A 6,000-nucleotide genomic window follows, 5' to 3' on the forward strand; every position below is an offset into this window, starting at 1 on the left:
CTTAAAAGTACACAGATGCGAAGAATAAGTCACATAACAGAACCGTAAGCAAACAGCCCAACCAACACATGTAAAATGAAAGTCACGACGTTTCGTCTTCGACTCTTTATCAAGTCGTAACTGAGCAACGGAGAGAGAGGGGGTTAAAATAAGGCAAGAAGGGAAAGGCTCTATAAACTATAAAATCACAATTGGGCTGGGAACCAGCCCAATTGGATTGGACTGGGAACCAGCTTGGTGCCTCAAAATTTCTAGCGAGTTCGAGCAGACTCGAAGTTGTGTAATTTTTAGCACATCAGTATCTGTAGGTTACGGTGCGCGTCTGGGGTGATCCAGGACGTTGGTTCGATGCTGTCGTCCTGCTCAAAGAGTTTCTCTGGGAATGTTCCTTACATAGTTCCTTTTTCTTATTTGTTTAGTGACCAACACAGGGTGATACCTTAACTATATGCAACATTTAACATTTGTTAAGTATATCAACGTCTAATAACTTACATATAAAAGGTTTCAACAGAAAACAAAAACAAAAAAATGGACTGGACACATAAACAGCAAAGTTATCTACACAGTGTACAATTTGAAGCCTCCAATTCAGGAACGTCTTCAAATTATTCTATACATCTAATATCCAAGAACTTTTCCAAGCTCGATCCCTTAACCAAGCACAAATCCAGTGTTGTATCACCTACTTAACCTACCTCCAATCCTTCCCTGCCGCCCCCTGCCAATCATCACTTCCCCTAAACATCCCTATCTTCCCTTTCCTACACCAACTTCCCAATTCTTGGCCACTTAACCCTTCACTTTTCATTCATCCCTGTAACCATTTTCACTACACATTATCTTCTTTAAACCATGTTTAAAATATTATACTAGATGATTGTTAGTGAATATGGAGTCTTATTTAGTGTTATTGGAAATCGATATAATATGCCATTTCATGCTAAGAGCATTATCAGATGAAGCCTCCAAACCGGGAAGCTCATGGAGCCATTCAATGCAAAAGCGGGCACAAGGCTCGACGCCAATCCGCCTATGACGATCCCTGTTCATATATTAGTCACCCTGCAAGGTTTGGTGAGGCTAACGCTAAGGATATGGCCCCAACCTCGAGCAGACATAAGGCAAGGCAATTATGAGAAAACGCTAAGCCAGTACGACTATATAGCACCAAAATTGGTATGAGGACGACGACCTGGGATTCGTCCCTGGGAAAGAATGGTTCCACCCACTTAGGCCATCGAGGATTAAACGCCGACCTTCACACATTTTTATATAGATGAATCATTATGTGGTGATGATTGATGCGTCACTGACTGGGTGAAGATGGTGTATGAGAAGGTGAGAGAATAAGCAAAGTGACGGGATATACATTTCCTTCCCAAACACCTCGCTTCTTGCGGGTCAGCGTTCGATCCCCGATGGTTCAAGTGACTGGGCACCGTTCCATTCCTACGTCCCATCCAGGATCCACCTCAAATCCCTTTCAAGTACTATACAGTCGTACTGGCAAACGCTTTCCTAATTTTATTCTATTAAATAAAGATAATTATGAGAAGAAAGCACTAGAGCACAATAGCTTTATAGCACATGAAAGTGATAGAAGGACATGACAGGCAGGGGTAAAAGAATTGTACACAACCAATTTGACTATCGGAGATCGAACGCCGACCCTAGAAGAACTGAGGTCCTCCAAGCGGATGCACAATTCTATTAGTTAATGTTCTATTATACTATTTTGGACCCGTCCATAGTTCCCATGACACCTACCTACCCATGCACAAACCCAGTTGCTTTGGTTACTTTGGTAGCACACTTGGGTGTGCTCCTCCCCCCCCCCGACCCCCATACACACACACACACACACACACACACACACACAACTGGCATCGGGAAAAGCGGGGTCCAAGAGTTATAGCTCAATCCTGCAAGCACAAATAGGTGAGTACAAATAACCGAGTGTACACACACACACACTTTGATCTGAGAAATGGCTGCTAGAGTTCAACACCGGCAAGTTCCTGATCCCATTTCCAGCGGTGATGGAAATGGGATCAGGAGCCAGTGGACAGAAAGGCCAATACATGATGAAGGGAAACTACCTCCCTATAACTAGAGAAAAACACCTGTGAGTGGACATAACACCCAACCTAACTCCAGAGGCTCATATAAAATAGAATAATGTCAGTCGCATACTCTACTTTGGAAAAAGTCAGAACATCCTTCAGAAACTTGAATAATGAGGCTTTTAGATCACTGTATACCGCCTATGTGAGGCCAGTCCTAGACTGTGCCGCTTCATCATGGAATCCGAAAAAAAGCTCGAAAGATATCTAAAGCAGGAAGGATGACTTCCTTAGACTTCCCCATCTAAGGAAGCTCGATAAGGTACAGAAGTTTGCAACGAGACTCGTCCCAGAGCTGCGAGGGATGAGGTACGAAGGGAGACTGAAGGAACTAAACCTGAAAGGAGGAGGAGGGAGAGGGGAGACATGATATAGATATAAAATACTTAGAGGGATTGATAGGGTGGAAATAGAGGAATTGTTTAGAAGAAGAAGGCATGGAACGGAAGCTCGAGACTCAGATGTGTCATAGAGATGCTAGAAAGTTTTTCTTTAGCGTAAGGGTAGGGAGCAAATGGAATGACCTAAAGGAGCAGGTTATAGGGGGCAAACTCCATTCATAGTTTTAAAAGCAGGTATGATAGGGAGATAGGTCAGTCATTGCATTAGCAACCATCGGCTAGAAAAAGCAGGGACCAAGAGCTGCTCGACCCTGCAGGCATAAATAGGCAAGCACGCACACACACAAAAAAAAGTAGTTGAGAGTGGAAGAAATACAGAAAGCAAAGGACAGATTAGATGCATCTTAACCCGGATTAGACGCAACAGGGCTCAATACAACTACAGAGAGGGCAGGAAGTGCTGTTATTGCTCATCAGCCCGATGGTAGCACAATTTAAAGGAATATAAGAATTAATAACTGGGTATCCACAATGCAAGCTGAGTTGGTAGCAATACTGGTAGCACTCTAAATTATTGACAACACTGAAGTAGACAGCTTAATTATTTCCGACTCCCTTTCCTCACTACTAGCAATAAACACTTTGCAATCAAGTAATGACGTGCTTGTCTCAGAAGCCAGACAGAGATATATAAGCATACTTAGCAAGAGGGTAAATATAAAAATGTTGTGGATTCCTTCTCACATTGGCCTGTAGGAACATGATAAAGTTGACGCCCTTGCTAAGGTTGCAGTAAATAAAGACAGTATTGAACGTAATGTTGAGTTACCAAATTGGTCCCTTAAAAGTGTCATTAGACGAGAACTCCTGGAAGAATTTGAAGAAAGTAGAACAGTGCAAACTGGAACTAGCAAATCCATTGTTTATCATAATGAAATGTGTGAAGCAAACTTGTGTATGAGGCAAGTAACAATGTCAGCAGACTAACAGACGTTGTCACAGCTCGAATAAGACTTGGCTACAAGAATCTCTGACAGTTCGGCCTGTATAGGGATCTAGATGAAGTGTAAAGTGTGTGGACACAGACAGGGACACATTCTGTCTCGAACACTATATCTTGGATTGTAATAAAATTGAGCCATTTAGAGATAAATCTAAGTTCACGCTGTATGATATGGCAACCTATCTTATTACTAAGGACAAAATACTTGAAATCCTTGCACTGTATCCAAATTTCGCTTCCAATAGGTAAACGACATATGAAATTAAGAAACAAGTAGTGTATTGTGAAGACTAATATTAAACAGCAGCTCCCCTATGACTCTGCAATATCTCCATTGCATATATGTATTAGTGATAAGACCTATCATGTTTGTATAACAACTTACTGTTAATATATAGCTCTTGAAGTAGAACATTCTCTGTTACTAGCTGATATTATAATTATAAGGTGTGAAGGATAGGTGAAATTGTTTATGTAATAATCTAAGTTGATGTCTGATAAAGACCTTTTGTGCCCTCTGTAATGCTTTTTGCGCTACCGCTCACAGGATGAGTATGGGGTGCACAATAAACTAGCCGCCTCCGGCGGCAACAATTCAAGGGCCAGGAATGGCTACATAAACATAAGAAGATTGGAAGAAACTATGACAATTATATTGCCTCCAAAGCAAAGTGACAACTGAAACTCCTACATAACCATATAAAAAGGAAAATGACTGCATGACAAAGTGACCAGGTTAAGTGACCTACTCTGAGAGAGTACTCTATTAACATTGGGAGCCGGTCGGCCGAGCGGACAGCACGCTGGACTTGTGATCCTGTGGTCCTGGGTTCGATCCTAGGCGCCGGAGAGAAACAATGGGCAGAGTTTCCTTCACCCTATGCCCCTGTTACCTAGCAGTAAAATAGGTACCTGGGTGTTAGTCAGCTGTCACGGGCTGCTTCCTGGGGGTGGAGGCCTGGTCGAGGACCAGGCCGCGGGGACACTAAAAAGCCCCGAAATCATCTCAAGATAACAGCAGAGCCCCGAGACTGTTCAACACGCTTCCGCTACACATAAGGGGTATAACTGGCCGGACCCACACAGTGTTCAAGAGAGAACTTGACAAACACCTCCAAAGGATACCTGATCAACCAGACTGTGACTCATACGTCAGGCTGCTCGCAGCCGCGTCAAACAGCATAATCATATATACAGACTTCCTGTCCCAGACGACGGGAATTGTAAGTACACTAATTCTATAACAATTATGGGATTGAGGCTTTTCAACACCCTCTAAATATAAGAAGAATGACCAACATTCCTCTGTTTGTGCTGAGGGGAAAAACATGATTAATATTTCCAAAGAGTACCTGATCATCCGCTCAGTTGCTATTGTAGAATGTACCTGCTAATCCAGTGTACCTGCTAATACAGTGTACCTGCTAATCCAGTGTACCTGCTAATCCAGTGTACCTGATAGTAGTGTACCTGCTAATACAGTGTACCTGCTAATCCCGTGTACCTGATAGTAGTGTACCTGCTAATACAGTGTACCTGCTAATACCGTGTACCTGCTAATACAGTGTACCTGCTAATCCAGTGTACCTGCTAATCCAGTGTACCTGATAGTAGTGTACCTGCTAATACAGTGTACCTGCTAATCCCGTGTACCTGATAGTAGTGTACCTGCTAATACAGTGTACCTGCTAATACCGTGTACCTGCTAATACAGTGTACCTGCTAATACAGTGTACCTGCTAATCCCGTGTACCTGATAGTAGTGTACCTGCTAATACAGTGTACCTGCTAATACCGTGTACCTGCTAATACAGTGTACCTGCTAATACAGTGTACCTGCTAATACAGTATACCTGCTAATACAATGTGCTCATAGTTTCCTGATTTATGCATATCCCGAATAAAAACATTTTAATTCGAAATCCTCATAATTCACTTTTCATTCTTAAACAAAATGTTGCGTAAGATTGTTGTTAGGGTGAAGAGGGAAGTGGGTTGTGATTGTTTTCCTATCTCTCCTAACCGGTTATGTTCGTTTCTGGCTAACCGGTTAAAGTATTTAATATACCATGAACATGTCAAGGTACAAGCGAATAAAAATGAGGTTAAATGCTAACCAGTAAATGGCATCTGGTTACGTCAGAAGTTCTTGTGTTTTTGACCGAGATATTTGTCTCGAGGGAGATTTCTTCACCAATCAAATACGAAAATAAACGCACCAAAATCACGCAAATTAGCATCTACGTTGAGGTGTGGCACCGGTGATTGCCTCCACAGGTCTAGGCACCCCGTAGAGGAGGCTCTGCGGTGTCCAGCCTCCACAGGTCTAGGCACCCCGTAGAGGTGGCTCTGCGGTGTCCAGCCTCCACTTACCTCCCTCAAGGTCGACCTTCGAGACCCCATGTGGTCCTCCTCCCGCAGTGATGACCCCCTGCTTACCTCCTTCAAGGTCGACCTTCACTATCACTATATAAAGCTTTAACAGCATCCTCTCCACATCACTCACTCCTCCGCCTCTACAACAGCCAAC

This window comes from Procambarus clarkii, chromosome 41, assembly GCF_040958095.1.
Source record: "Procambarus clarkii isolate CNS0578487 chromosome 41, FALCON_Pclarkii_2.0, whole genome shotgun sequence".
NCBI classification, from domain to species: Eukaryota; Metazoa; Arthropoda; class Malacostraca; order Decapoda; family Cambaridae; genus Procambarus; species Procambarus clarkii.